We start from the raw sequence: 16,059 nt of genomic DNA, 5'->3' as shown, positions 1-16,059 counted from the left end.
TGAGTATGAAGACCCCGGAGCCGTCTGCAGTTGTGAGGGGAGCTTATGGAATGGAATCCACCAACGATTTGGGCATTTTTGTCATTGATTTCAAAAGGAATTCCAGAAACGGATTGTCCAGAGAGGACACTTGGTTGTGTACCCAAAGACTGCGGGCTCTGTCACGTTTCAGCTCTCGGCAGGGTGCAGGGAAAATGGAGGCCCTGAGATCAACACTCTGAGAACTCGAACACGCCCACGGGGGCTCCCTTGTGACTGGTTCACTTAAAGCAGAAAACGTTATGAAAACATGGAGAACTGGCTTCAGGGAGGAGATATTTCACATTCTTGTCCTTTAATGGGTCTGATGATACACAATTGCATAGAATAAGTACTGCCACTAAATGAAAAGTATAAATCTGTTTCCCTCTTGCTGTCCCATTTCCCTCAAGGAGAGTCTTTCAAGCATTCTGCTTATAGTCTGTGCTAATTTCTCCACAGCTAAAGGACCACTGTGGAGAAACCTATATTTAAAATGTAGTCATATGGATTAGGATTCTTCAGAAAAGCTACTATTCAATGACATTTATAGGGGAGAGAAACCAATTTAGACCATTCTTACTCTTACAATGCTGTTCCTGGAAAGGGTGTCATAGGCCAAAATGATATAAGTGGAAACTGATGTGTGTGTGTGTGTGTGTGTGTGCGTGTTTGTAAGTTTCTATGATCTGATTCTCAGCTTTGATAAAAATGGCCCTAAGAAACATATTTAACCAACCATAAATTTTTATCCCAGTGTAGATCATGTAAAAGTAAGGACAACATAATTGGACAAGCACAAAAACTCTGAGCAGATAGCCTGCAACAACTTTTGCATGGTAACTCAGGAAGTGTCCTGGCAGCCATGTTTTGCCCAGTTCACCCCCAGAAAGCAGTATCTTCTCCTCACCCTAGTTTGGGGAAGAAATTTAGATGATCAGAAAACACAATGTGCTCAGATCCAAGAGAAACAAGAAGCTGGCACCTTGTGAACAGAGAGGAGCCATTCTCGAGATGGGACAAGCAGCCTCCAGCAGTAGAGGGAAAGTGGCCTCTTTGGAAATGTGACTGATGACGACACTGTGCTAACAAGCACTTTGAACAGAGACTGAAAGGAAAGGCCAATTAGAAATCCTCAAATATCCCACGTAGCAGAACAGCTCAAGAAGGGGAATCCAGACAGGACAAGGACAGAAACGGTGGTCTTAGGCATCCCTGCCTGAGGGGTGTGCCCGTTCCTTCTTGAAGAGGGACACACACCATTGTTTGCTGTACATAGTTAGGCTTAAAATCACTGCACATGGTTTCCGTTGTATAGACCGGGTTCAAGCATATTCAACCAGTTCTTTTGGCACCTTCCTAAGGGTCCCAGCACAACCTCAGAGGACGAAGATATTGGAACTGAATGCAGCTTATTCATCACTCGTCTGGTTCACTCAAGATTCTGACTCTGAGAGTGAGCTCACTAGGGAAGTGTCATTCCTCACAAAACGTCACCGGTGGGGCTCATTTCTGTCTTGGGGTACTATTAGGTACAAATGGGTAATATCAAGACTTAAGTGTATATAAATCAGTCCAACAATGTAGCATGATAATAAGTCCTGTAAAATTGTTTCATGTGACACAGTACAAAGCATCCATAGAACTCTCATTCTTTGCCTCATTTACACTGGAAAAGAAACGAGAGATGACACAGCACCTTCATCAGAGTCAAGGAATTAGGTACTTCTTCCAAGAGGATTTTCATAGAAATGTGGAAAAGGTAACCAGGGTCCCACGATTCCTAAGAAACTGACCTGGGAATTCATGTGTACCTGCCTTCCATTTCTCAATACTAATTTCTGTGGAGCAAGTTTCCACATTAGAGATCAAGCTTTTGGTGACTCTGCTGTCCTCAAAAGAGAACATCCTGCTGTTTTCTTGAGCTGATTTCTCATCAGCATCACTAGCTTCATGTGCATGTTGATGTTAGGAGAGGCAAGTATAATTCTAACATTCCATCATTCAATACATTTTGATATATGCATGTTGTATTGCCTGAAATACAGTAGGCACTAAATTTATATTTGTTTATTGAATGAATAAATTAATGACTAAATATGTTATGTACTTTGCAAGACTCTGTGAAGGATGTGTAAGTGAATAAGATAAGAATGACTATATATTAGAGATTCTAAGATACACCTTTTTGTATTTTCACATCTCTAAGCTGGAATGCTTCTTACAGAAGATAATCTTTTAAAATTACGAAAGGGAGTGTGTCTCCTTCTTAATGGTGCACAAATTAATGGTGCATCTTACAACTGACAGTATCTTTGATTTGATGAATATCTTATGTCACATCTCTAACTGAGAGGACATGGCTTGTGCACAAATCCTGGACTTTCAAATATATAAAAAAGCTTAGAGGGTATCTTGTCCAAGCTTTCTCATTTAATAGACATCAAAACTGAGATCCTAAGAGGTCATGGCCCAAATAATTCAGCTGTTCCACAAAAATGCCACAATTAGAGTACTGTTTTCCTGACTCTTGGCTGAATATATCACACCACATCAGTTTACACCATAAAAATTCCATAAATAATTATAATCTACCCGGATTGTTTTTTCTTTCGGTTAAAAAGATATTTGGTTTAAAATTGGCTATTTGTTTTTACCAAACAGATCTTATACATTTCAATGAGTTTTTCTTCAAAGTAAGCACCTTTGAAAATTATGTACTTTTATTCTATTGATGTTATCATAGCACAAAACCTCTCTGGGGTTTGTATGATGCCATCTTCAGAGAAAGTTTATGTTAGAAAAGAAAATGAATCTTTTGCCTTAGAACAGTAGTTCCATTACTTCCTAGAGCACGTTTCAGAAATTTGCCAAAGTGATTTGATTGTAACAATGATTGTGTTGCCACTGTGTTTAGTGGGTATAGGTCGGGGACAAGCTCATGCCTTATCTTTGTGGATGGAAATCCCTTCTTTTCTATCCCCTACTCTGTTGGTGCCTGCAAAGAGCCTCACATGCCACCCGCTGCAGACATCCCAGCCCAGGTGGACATCCCTGCCCACACATCCACACCTTCACACCTGGCCTGGGGTGTGGCCAACCCTCCAGGGAAGAGATCCACAGGAGAGGCTGTGCAGGCCCTGCAGGCAGGAAATTCTGGAATTCTGGGTATGCAGGGAGGGTGGTCCAGAAAGGAGGAGCAGCTGGGGGGGCATGTCCCTCGGGTCCCTAGGAATCTTTGCTCTTTTGAGGTCAGAGTAGAGCGCCGGGCTGCCTGGGGCGGTGCTGGTCATGCTGTCCCGCAGGGACAGTCCAGCAACCAAGAAGTGCCTGTGTCCTGGACACCGCAGATGTCCTGCCAAACTAAACCACTACAAATATAAACCGCTTCATAAAAATCCCAAAACGTTTGCACAAGGAGTTTCATGAAAAGCCCAGTCTTCTGGAAAAGCTTTATTAGGAAGAGAGAAGCTTAAATGGAATAAAGATCTCACCATAAAATTATTGAGCAATTTATTCACTCCACACAGTCTCTCTACCAATTAAAACTCTACATTTAGTTGAAAAGGGTATCTGTGCAACAGTGCAGTTGCCACAAAAGCAAAGAAACTATTTGCTAATAGATGAGATGTGAAAGCCCTTTAACAGATTTAAAGCCACGTAAGAAGTACAAGGATTTCGCTGAATTTCATTAATTCGGGTTGTTTTAAAACATACCGTGTTATTGCCTACTTGTCTACATATTATTTTAAATTTTTCTGGTACAATGAGGAAAACAATATACTGGCATCATTTATTTTGGGGTTACCTCTTACTTTTTAATCCTGCTCTGTCTCTGGCCCTCCGGAGCTGCCACACCATTTCTTTATAGGTCCTTCCGTTACTATTTGTTTTCAAATGCATCCTCTGCTCCCCCTTGCCTGTCAAGGCTGAGCCCCCCATGGCCTTTCCGTGTGCTAAGAACTGAGTGTGGGCCTCCACAGGCCGTGGGCCTTCAAGGCAGGAAATACGTGCCACCTCGTCTCCATTGCTTCCCACGTCAGAACACTGACAATTACTTTGATACTACACTTAAAAGTAAAGCCCAGCATACTATTGCAATATTATGCTTTCTCACTACTTTACAATTTCTCTTGGTGTATTACCTCTGTCAAGTAAGGCCATTTCCTTCTTTCGCTTAGGACATACTCACGTTCACTGAATCTGCACATGGGAAAAATGAGGGACGAGAACTCCAGCCAGAAGCCCCAGATTCCTATACGTCAGTTCCCAGCCTCACAATGGGCTTCCGTTTCCACATGAACACCCCCTAAATCCCTCACATGCCTTCCGGGGACCAGGAAGGGAGGGTCTTGTGAGAACATGGTAAACAAGGCCCCAAGTCAGCAAGATTATTCAAAAGTGAGAACTGATCATTTATATTTGAAAACCAAAACAAAGCAAGCTCGGAAGTACAAAAGGGACTTAAACTATAAATATAAAGTAATGTTAAAGACAAGTATAAGTAAAAACATTAAATATAACAAAACATTTGCTCAGAAGAGGAAAGGTGAACGCAACACAGCAGACGTGTGGGGAGTTGTGTCCGTCAACAGAGTAAACTCCACGCTGGGTTCTGCCAGGAGGAGTGTTAGCTCAACACAGGACGCCCGAAGCCTTACTGATGGTGGAGAGGCCACCTCTTCAGTCTCCTCTCTTCTGCTCCTCTAACTCTGTCTCTCCCTTCTCTTGAATCTCCAGGCTGAGCCCAGGGCAAGACCTTTGGCCTGCAACCTACGGGTACCTCTGACCACACACAATGCTACGTGCCTGTGTCCATCAGTGACCAGCAAACTTGCCCATCTGTCTGTCCTTACAGTCCACTTTACAGTATGATGCTGTAGGCATGTGTTTGCTCTCATCAGGATCTCCTTTCACATCAAAAGGGTTTTGGGCATCACCCCAGGATCAAAATTAAAACAGTGGTATGGCTTTTCAACGTTTCCTGCTTAAGCGTGTCATTGATTTCTATTCAGAATGAGGGTAAAATTCATTTTATTTATTTTTCCCATATAATATTTAGTAACCTATAGTGTATTTTTCTTATGTAAAACACATCATAGCTTCTTTACCGATCTTTTGTGTTATATTCACCTTTTTTCTTTGGGGCAAATAAACAACTCACACACCAGGCATTATGCTAGATACCAAGAAGAGAAGATAAACAAGAACATGGTCCCTCTTCAGGTAGCTTCAAGTCTGGTGAGAGATGGTCACATGGGGAGGCACAGAGCATATGTGAGATGGGGCAGAAAAACGGCCAATTCTTCTCAAGAGAGCCGCCTCATTTGTGAAGCCTAAACTTTCCTGGCTTGTACACAGAATGACATGGGGATGCAATGGGGCACCACATGTGAAAGCACTTTGAAAAATATAATGCTCTCTCTCTTCTGGGGCACTCATCTCACATTTCCTGTCTCTCTTATCTGGTCACATCTAAACTGTAGAGTTGGGCAAACTGTCAACAGCCAAAGCAGAGGTAGGGCAAGCCATACTTCATATCCCACCAGATTAACTCACTGTGTTTAGGTCATCGATTCTGCAAGGCAGCCCTCCCTGCAGCCAGTGGGCTGAGAGTCTGTTAGATGGGAGAAGGATAGTACACAAGACTCTGCAGGCTGGACACCCAGCATTGACTTTTGCACATTAGTATGCGTCAGCATCCTACGCCTCAGTTGGAAGACAGGACAACGAGTGATGAATCACCTTGTAGATTATAAGGTCGTGTGCGTGCTAAATGAATCTTTGTACCATGGCATCCACGCAACATTTGGCCTTGATTTATAATTCTATATAAAGTTTGCCATTGCTGCAAAAGGGTAATAAAATAACAAGATAAAGTTGAGTTAAAAGTACTTCTTCATCCAAATGTCTACACCCAGCAAAAAGTTATGGCTGGATTTGAACGGACATGAATAAAGACAAAATTCATATTTCTCTTTCCCTAATCACGGGTTCAGCTGGTGCCAGAAATCTGCTCATTGTGGTGATTTAATCACCAAGACTAAATAATGCTTCTCAGTAACTTGAAAAATAACCGGACATGCAGAAGAGCGTATATCAAAATGCTCTTGGGGAAGGAACATTCTGACATCTTCTCCATAAGAGAGTTTTAGTTACCAGTTGCTAAATCAACCCCACTACCAGGTTGCCACTTGATCCTTAGTGATCATTGTTCCTACTCTTTCACCACAGGCTGACATGGTGGTTGACCCCCGCCCACACTATTTGACTTGGCTCAAGGTAAGGGGACTGTGTAGAACTTTTTTTTGATGCAAAATAATTCTATTTTGTCTCAGCCATTGCATCAATGTATCCATAAATATTTCAGTGTGTATCTCTAATAAGCGTGTCCACATTAAAAAAAAAAGATTTCCTTAGAATAAATTCCTAGAAGTAAGATTGTTGGGTTATATTCTCATTTAAAACCTTGCAGGATATTACCAAATACTTTTCCAGAAAGTTGACACAAATTTACACCCCCATCAGGAGTGTGTGACGGATCCCTCGTCATCCATAGAGTGTATTTTTTTTTATTGAGGTCATAATAGTTTATAACATTGTGAGATTTCAGTTGTACACTACCATTTGTTAGTCAGCATGTGAGTGCGCCCCTTCACCCCTTGTGCCACCCCCCAGCCCCCTTCCCCTGGTAATCAATGAACTGTTCTCTTTGTCCATGTGTTTGTTTATCTTCCACATACGAATGAAATCATACAGTGTTAGTCTTGCTCTGTCTGGCTTATTTCACTTAACATACCCTCAAGCTCCATCCAAGTTGTTGCAAATGAGACGATTTTGTCTTTTTTATGGCTGAGTAGTATTCCACTGTATATATTTATCACATCTTCTTTATCCATTCATCTGTTTATGGGCACTTAGTTTGCTTCCATGTTTTGGCTATTGTGGATAATGCTGCCATGAACATAGGGGTGCATAAGTCTCTTTGAATTATTGATTTCAAGTTATTTGGATAAATACCCAGTAGTGGGATAGCCAGGTCATATGGTATTTCTATTTTTAATTTTTTGAGGAATCTCCATACTGTTTTCCATAGTGGCTGCACCAGTTTGCATTCCTACAGCAGTGTATGAAGGTTCCCTTTTCTCCACATCCTCTCCAACATTTGTTATTTTTTGTCTTAGTGATTATAGCCATTCTAACAGGTGTAAGGTGATATTTCAGTGTAGTTCTGATTTGCATTTCCCTAATGATTGTGATATTGAATATCTTTTTGTGTGCTTATTGGCCATCTATATTTCTTCTTTGGAAAAATGTCTGTTCACATACTCTGCTCATTTTCTGGTCGAGTTGTTTGTGTTTTTTGTAGCTCAGTTGTGTGAGTTCTTTATATATTATGGAGATTAACCCCTTATCAGATATATGATTTGTAAATATTTTCTCCCAGTTGGTGCATTGTCTTTTCATTTTGATCCTGGTTTCCTTTGTCTTGCAGAAGCTCTTCAGGACTATGCAGAATTTTTTTAATGTCATAGGTCATTTGAAAACCTAAAAATAAATTCACAAAAGCAAAGACAACCTTATGGATGTTGAGTTTGAGATTCTCGAGTGGATCTTTCAATGCAGGCTCTTCTACTGAATGATGGAGACGTTGCACATCTTCACTGTCCGAGACAGTGGCCTCATGTGGGTGTTGAGCACTGGAAATGCAGCTAATGCTACTGAGGAGCAAAATTTTAATTTTAATTTACTTTAATGTTAATTAAGTTTAATTTAAATAGCCACATGTGACTGGTGACTACCACAGTATGAGTCCTGTTTTCAAATATTATTGAATAAACCACATCTAAACTTAAAATTTTTATTTATTTATTTATTTATTTATTGGTGAGGAAGACTGTCCCTGAGCTAACATCTGTGCCAATCTCCCTCTATTTTGTATGTGGGATGCTGCCACAGCATGGCTTGATGAGCAGTGTGTAGGTCCTGTGCCTGGGATCCGAGCCCACATTCCCAGGGCCACTGAAGTGGTACATGCAAACTTAACCACTACGCCTCTGGGCCATCCCCTAAACTTAAGTATTAAAAGCAGTTTTCTAAACTACCTGAGTATAATTTTCCTGCAATTAGTTGCTAACTTCAGAGCGCCTGAGCTTTGCAAATTCCAAAATTGACCTTGTGAAATGGTTTTCCTTGTTTTCCTGATCTTGTTTCTGTCTTAAACAAGTGTCGATGGGGATTCCAGCTTCCTTTGGTTTAAGTTTGAAGCAGCTAATCAAATGAAGGCAATGGAGTTGTTTTTATTCATCCGGAGCAGCCAAGTGGGCAGTTCCCAGGCTGTTCCAAGATCAAACTCTTCGGTGAGTTTTTAACTCAAAGGTAATCGGTACTGAAGATGTTGAGATGCCGGCTGGCAAATGGCCACACTCTGAGTCACCAGCAGGAAGTATCTGAAGGGATTTCACAGACACCACGCGTCTGTGAGAGACGTTAGCGATCTCCTTATCCTTTTAAAGCAAGAGACTGCGTTTTAGTAACATCTGTGATTCTCTTCAACCTGCCTCTGAATTGCTGAAGATGCAGCTGGATGTACAATGAAAATAAGACAAGAGTCCTCTCAAGACAGTCAGGAGGGAGGAGAGTAAAGGCAGCGAGGGGCGGTTTCCTCTGAGGGCTAGTTAACCTTTTTAGTGTCAAGCATAACATTTTGTGTGTAGCAGGTGGTCAAAGTTATTAGTTGATTGTTGCCTAATTGATCGACCTAAAATTGGAAAGAACAGCAGATTCACATAATACACAAAAATAAACAGGTGTGGTACTATTGCTACTGTTTACTCTGTCTTCCTTGTTCAAAAACATCCAGTATAAATATCTAATTTAAATGTGTAATCTATTCTGTTAGGCTTCAAGCAATGTTTAGAAATCCACTCTATGATTTCCAGGGGTGAAAGCATTTCAGATGTGAGTTTTTCAAAGGCTTCTTCCATGTGCCCAACACGGAAAATCAAGTACCCAAGTACAGTGTTCTAAATATTTCTTCTAAGGTTTTTTGAATTCTTAGAAAGCCTTCAATATCTAAATCAAGAAATTCAATGTGATGTCCACTCCTACGTTCATTCCAGCATTATTTACAATAGCCAAGATCTGGAAGCAACCTAAGTGTCCATCGATGGATGAAAGAATAAGGAAGATGTGGTGTACACACACACACACACACACACACACACACACACACACACGCAGAGACAATGGAGTCAGAAGAAAGAAAGAAATCTTGCCATATGTGACACCATGGATGGACCTAGAGGGTATTATGGTAAAGGAAATAAGTCAGATAAAGACAAATACTGTATGATTTCACCTATGTGTGAGATCTAAAAAACAAAACAAATGAACAACCAAACAAAACAGAAACAGACTCATAGATACAGGACACATACTGGTGGTTACCAGACGGAGGAGGTGGGTGGGGGAGGAGGTCAAATTGGTGAAGGGGATTAAGGGTTACAAACTCCCAGTTATCAAATAAATCTCACTGGAATGTAATGTACAGCATAGGGAATACAGTCAGTCATACTGTGATTACTTTGTACTGTGACAGGTGGTAACTAGATTTGTCATGGTCATCATTTCATAATGTGTACAAACACCGAATCGCCATGATGTAGACCTGAAACTAACAGGATATTGTATGTCAATTATAGTTCAACTTTAAAAATCATATCATATCTAATAAAATTATGAGTAGGTTTTTTTTTTAATATAGGCAAAGTGCACAGTTACTTTTACAGATAAAATTTGGAATACCTTGCCGATAATTCACTCCTTTTCATCTGGGCACACACGTATAGATATTTTGTAGATAGTTAAGTCAAAGACCAAGCATTTTACGAAAAGTGTGAAGTCACAATGCTTTGCTTATATGGACCAGCCTTCACAAACCATGCAGAAACCCACATGTGGGTAGAATGAAAACATTTTCAAAATGTATAGGTGGCTGTTTATGTTCAAAAAGAAAATACGAGCAAATACTGCAATATTATTTAGATCTATAAGCAGCACGAAGGAGTCACGGAGGACAAACTTCCTCTGGTTGGAGCCCAGCGCGCCGTGTCAGGGGCTGGAGTCAGCTGACATTCTTCTTCCTGGTATCAGTTCTCTTGGTGGGCAGAGGGGTGTGTGTGTGAGTGAGTGTGTGTGTGTGTGTGTGTGTGAACACATTACTCCTTCTTTCAGTTCAGTCATCAATAAAAGGGCCGTTAAAACCAACGTGAAACAAGAAAGTCAGACCTGCAGCAAAGGGCACAGGCTTCTTCAAGGACAGTAGAAGGTAGTGACCAATGTGATGGAGGTGACGCGGGGGCTGCAGCCTCGCACCCCTGGACCCCTCAGAGCCTGTGAAAGAGGAGGCACGGGCCAGCCTCAGAGGAAAGCTTGAGCCGCTTCAAGTAGCGTTTTTGAGGTTACCCTGAGTTAATAAATTGAGGTGACAAGATAACCGCCTCGGGAATGCAAAGGTTGGAGGAGCTGCTTTAAGGCTGGACAGGGGAGAAAGGGTTGACAGCGCAGCGGCTCTCCTAGGACCCTCTCTCGTGAGCCAGAGCGCCATGACCAAGGTGATCCTGCAGCCGACCTGGGCCCAAGCAGGTCAACACGCATCCCCCACCCAGATGGCCCCTAACGCACGAGTGGAAATGAAAACCAGCACGCGAGGAGCGAAGCCAAACCAGCACGCATCCTGCGCATCGGGCCCCCACACCGCTCCGTCCCAGCCCCCCGCGCCACTGCTGTCACTCACGCCTTCGAGCCTGTCACCTGGCTCGCTGCAATAGCTTCCTACTGGTGTCCTACACACAGCTCTTCCACAAACACCTTTTTGGATGTAATTTTGATCTTGTCACTTCTTACTTAAGTAATCCTGTGACAGTTTTTATGGCCAGATTCTCCAGTAATCTATTTCTTTCCTGCTTCTTAACCTCTTCTTCCAGCACTCTCCTCATCAAGTGTGACTCCATTTATATAAAATTCTAGAAAATTCAAAGGTTTTGCGGGGAGCAAGAAGGAAAAGGAGGAAGAGAAGGAAGATGAGAAGAGTAGCTGCCTGCCGGTGACTTCCTGCTGTGTATGTGCTTTGCGGTTATAACGTTATTTTTCTCCATAACCCTGTGGGATAGGTATTGCTATTTCCATTTTACTGATGAAAAAATGTAAATGTGCAGAAAGGATAAATAAGTTGTGTAAGTCACTCACTGAGTAAGCCTTAGAACCAGCATTCAATCTATATCTGTATCTTAAACTTGTTTTGATAACCATCACCTCTGGGGCTTCAAATCTATTATTCCCTCTACATGAAATGTTCTCCCAGTCTTGGACCAATCTTTGAACTCTTATTCATCCTTCAAAACCCTGTGCATGAATTGCCCATTCCTCAAAGTCATTTCTGACTCTCAAGAGAGCATTCATCACTCTCTCTACTACATTATGACTGCGTTTTAAACTGCAATACTGCATGTATCACACCAGACTCCAGTCTGGTTATCTGTTTGACATGGCTGTCTCCCCTACTGGACTGCTCTTGGAGTTGCTTGAAGCCAGGAGCCTTGTCTTTCCTGGTCAGTAACTGGCATACTGCTCGGGGCACAACTGGTCCTCAGTCAGGCTTTGTTGATTTGAGCAATGCTACTGAGCAAAGAGAAAAGGGGTGGCTCAAAATCCTTTGGTTAAATTCCTAACCAGAATTTAGCAAACCATCCACGTGACTGTTGGCAGATCGCTTAACCTTTTCAGGCCTCAGAAAACTTGTGTGTAAAATTACGGGGTGGGGGAGGGTATTGAATGACCACCCCATCTCCTCAGATTCTGAACTCCTGCTCACTTGCTCTGCCTCAGAGGGCGTGTGGAGCGAGGACCGCTGGAATCAGAGCAACATGAAACGGCGTTCGTATAATCACACCGGCTGAATAGTTGATGGAACTTTGCTGTATTAAGTGGGGCAAGTGGGGAGACACTAACCACCTTAGAAATAAACCACGTTATGAGTTTTTAATGAGCTCTTTATTAAAAGTGCATTTCTCTCCATGCTAAATTAACTAGCTTCTAAAGCCAGTGTTTCCCTCCCTCCCTTTAGTGAGTGAGATTTCTGCTCATTTCAGTCAGGTGATTAAGCAGCACAAGCTACTTGGGATGTAGACCGACAGAGGACAATGTCCCTCTACACACAGAAGTCAGAGGATTTCGGAGCAGGAGGGGAACGAAGAACCAGAGGCACGGCTCTAAGGCACGGAGGCGGCACAGCTCAGCGGGGGGTAGCCTCACTACCAGTGGCAGGTGACTGGCTGGCTGGAATCTCAGGCCCACGGTTCATTGCCACACTAGCTTATGACACATCTGTCCCCACCCGCGTGATCACTGGAGAGTGTGGTCCACCCACGTAGGTCGCCTCACCACAATCCGCTCCCCTCTTCCCACACCAGGAGCGCCTGCCTCTCCCCTGTTGGCCGGGCAGCCCAGGAGGGGTGGTCTGAAGCCATGACATCAGCCAGCTTCTCCCGTCACCCAATCCAGTCAGCGGTCCAGAAGCGGACAGGGAACCCAATCAAAACCAAGGAATCAACGAGAAGATGGAAGTTCCTGGAGAAGAAAGCTCCTTCTTTCTCTCTTCCTTCTGGAAGGGAGTGAGAGCTTTCGTTAGCCATCTTGAAGATGAGAGGAGAGCTTGAAGCTGCCGCAGACCAGGCCTTGGCACTGAGAGTGGAGCCCTTACCAAAAAGAGTCACAAATGCAGGAAACTAGGTCCTGTCCACAGCGTTTGTACCTTTGAGCTACTCTTTCCCGAAATCTTCCTGCCCCTGAACTTTTTAGTTACATGCGCCAGTAAGTTTCGTTATTACTCAGGCCAGCCTGAGTTTGTTTTTCTGTCACTTGCAAATATACATACATGCATCTGATAGAGATGATCTATGATAGTCAAGGTTATCTATAGAAGAGAAGCATTTTGGTGGAATGCATTTTAATTTTTTATCTACATAAAGGCCCAGATTTTTCTCCAGGTTAAGTTCAGAACAAGAGTCTGTATCTGTAACCTCACTACAGATCAGACTGATGAATCCCAATGCTTATTTTAGATCCAAGGTGTCTCAAAAAAGAACTTCAAAAGCGTACATCTTAAATTCTTGAAATCTATTTTTAATTACAATTTTCTCACATCTACAGTAGCAATACACACATATTCAGAAATTAGGAATAGAGAAAGGGGAAAAAATCGTCCACATTCCTACCACCTAAAAGTAACAATTGCTAATATTTAGTTGTGTTTCCTCCTATTCTTTTTGCTGCGCTTTTAAAAAAAATTTAATTGAGTCCATTCTGATTAAGTACAATACTTATTTGTCTTGATTTTAAAAGTGAACTTTACATCAATATGAAAGATTTACTTAATGTGAACATTCCCCCCATACACGTATACATACACCCTCGAAGCAAATAGAATTGCTGAATAAAATATAACAAAATAAATTTAGAAGCAACTTTAAGGCCTAGAAAGGGAAATCTCCAGGTGTGAAAACAAAGGGAGCACCAGATCAGGAAAGCAGCCAGCAGGTGAGGGGCGTCTTCCTCCCTCGCTCAGGAGGCAGAGAGGCTGGTTCTCGAGGCAAACGCAGAGAATGCCACGCACGCTACTGCCGATGCTCCCGCTTTACACACATCACCATTAGTGGGAAGTCCTTCTGTATTCTGGTCATAGGTTGGGCCAATTTAAGTTTTCAACTACGATTTTTTCTATTTTTCTCTATGTTCACAGGTAGAGGGAAGTCCAGAGACACTGCTCAGTGGGCAGCGGTCCAGTTCTGTTAACTAGGATTCAGAATTCACTTTTAAGTTTCCCTACACACGTACGTGGGTCTTTGCTTTCTTCCAGCACGTCTCTGTGTACAAAGTAAGCGATGCCTCTCCCTCTGCTCTTGCTGAGGTTGACCACGGCCTCATGTCCCTAGCTCCACGTCTCCTCTCCGTCCACACCTCACTCGACCTGTCAGCAGCATAGCACAGAGTCCACCTCCCGCCTCCTTCACGGGCTCCTGCCCCCATGCTCTCGCTTCTCTCCCACCTTTCTGAGCGCTCACTCAGTCTCCTGGCTGATTCCTCCTCATTCCTCCTCCTGCTAACAGAGCCTGGGCTGTAGTCTTGGCTCCTTCTCTTTTCTGTCTACACTGTCTTGGCTAGTCTCACGGCTTTTCACTCTCATGATAGGCCGACGACTCTAAGGTTTATACGTTTATATCTTGAATATAAGCCTCCATCCAGACCTCTCTGTGAACTCCAGACTCTTGTCTACTTGACACTTTCCCTTTGTCGTCTAACAGGCATTTCCCCATATATCCAAAAGCCAAGCTCCTATTCTTCCTCCCACCAGATTTGCTCCCCTACAGCCTTACTCATCTATTTAAGGGCAGCGCGACTGTCCCAATCGCCCAGGCCGAGGAACTTGGAGTCATCTTTGACTATTCCTTTTATGGCACACTAGATCCAATTTATTAGAAAATGCTCTTGACTCAACTCTTCAAATCCATCCAGAATCGGATCACTTCTCACTATTTCCACTCCAGCTCAAGCGACGGTTACCGCTTCCCGGGACCATTACCGTAACTTCCCGATCAGAAACCCCGCTTCTACCTTTCAGTCTATTTTACAACTCAGCTGTTGGATTGATCCGTTATGCATTCCATCCTGATCCTGTTAAAACAGAAAATCTACTGAAAAATACATCAAATCACGTCACTCTCCTACTCCACTCTCTCCAGTCTTCTCAGTCGCACCAGAAGCCAGCACCTTTTCACTGGCCTACAGGGATCTGCTTGACTTGGCTTCTATGCAGTAAAGTATTAACCTTGACCAAAGAAAGGTTTGGCCCTTTGCCCCAGCTCTTGGGAGGCAACCTCTATGTCCTCAGCATGCTCTGCCCGACAGGAGAGTCTTTGTTTACCTGGCAGCCTTGCACCTGCCTGATGGTCCATGCCAACTATGCTGTTTGTGGTGGGGGCCTTGGGCCACACGGAATCAGCTCAACTTCCACGGGCTGGAGACCAAGGTCAACCGTGCAAGGGTTCAGTGTGTCTGTGTGGCCAGCCTCCAATAAAAACTCTGGATGCCAAGACTCGGATCAGCTTCCTGGTTGGCGACACTCTTCCCTGTATTGTCTCACATTGCCGTAGGGAGAACAGGGCTCCCCACGTGACTCCATTGGGAGAGGACCACTGGAAGCTCTGTGCTGGTTCTCCTGGGCCCCACGATAGGCACCTCTTCCTGATGCCGATTTGAGTGTGCATTTTTCTGCTGAAATAAACTGTAACCTAGCGTAAAGGCTCTGCTGAGCTCTGCAAGTCCTTCCAGTGAATCCCTGAAGCTGCGGGAGGTCTGGGGAACCTCCTGAATGTGCAGTGTTCTCTGTTGGCTTCTTGACGTTACTTCTTGCTCCTTCACCTTCATTTGCTAAGCTCTTGCCACACTGGCTTCCTTGATGTTTCTCCCTTACATGCTCCCAGTCTGGGCCTTGCACATGCTGACTCTCTCTGTGGAGCACTCTTCCCCTAGAAGCCGTGGGATTGTCCTTTCCACCTCCTTCAGATCTTTATTCAAATGCCATCTTCTTGGTGAGGCCTTCCCTGGTTACACTCCTCAACACTGTGACTGTCCCTGACACATATACTCATCCTCTTTCCATGCTTTGTGTTTCTGCAGAGGACTTACCTTTTCTGAAATGTTTCACACTCTATTGATTTAGTTGGTTTATTGGCTACCTCACCCCGACTAGAGTAAAATCAAATTCAAGAAAGCAGGGAACTCAGTGTGTTTCGTCCACTGTGGTGTCCCCAGTGCCTGGAACAGTGTACAACATGGGTGAACACTCAGCATAGCTCCTGAATGAAAGAATGAATATGTGTGTGTGTCAGGGAGGAAACAAACTAAATAGTTCAACAAAGGAATAGATACAGCACCAAAAACATCAAGACTGATTAGTGGTCATACAAAATAACTTCATAA

The 16,059-nt window shown here is 43.3% G+C and overlaps 1 protein-coding gene across 3 annotated transcripts in view; it reads right to left on the bottom strand.

Moving 5' to 3' along the window:
- KCNAB1 (potassium voltage-gated channel subfamily A regulatory beta subunit 1) overlaps nucleotides 1–16,059 on the bottom strand; it is a 365,135-nt gene that overhangs the window by 337,308 nt on the left and 11,768 nt on the right. The gene's annotated exons all lie outside the window — the stretch shown is intronic.

Source organism: Equus przewalskii, chromosome 18, assembly GCF_037783145.1.
Source record: "Equus przewalskii isolate Varuska chromosome 18, EquPr2, whole genome shotgun sequence".
NCBI classification, from domain to species: domain Eukaryota; kingdom Metazoa; phylum Chordata; class Mammalia; order Perissodactyla; family Equidae; genus Equus; species Equus przewalskii.
Note: the sequence above shows the minus strand (reverse complement) of the source record. Positions and strands in the feature narration are given on the sequence as shown.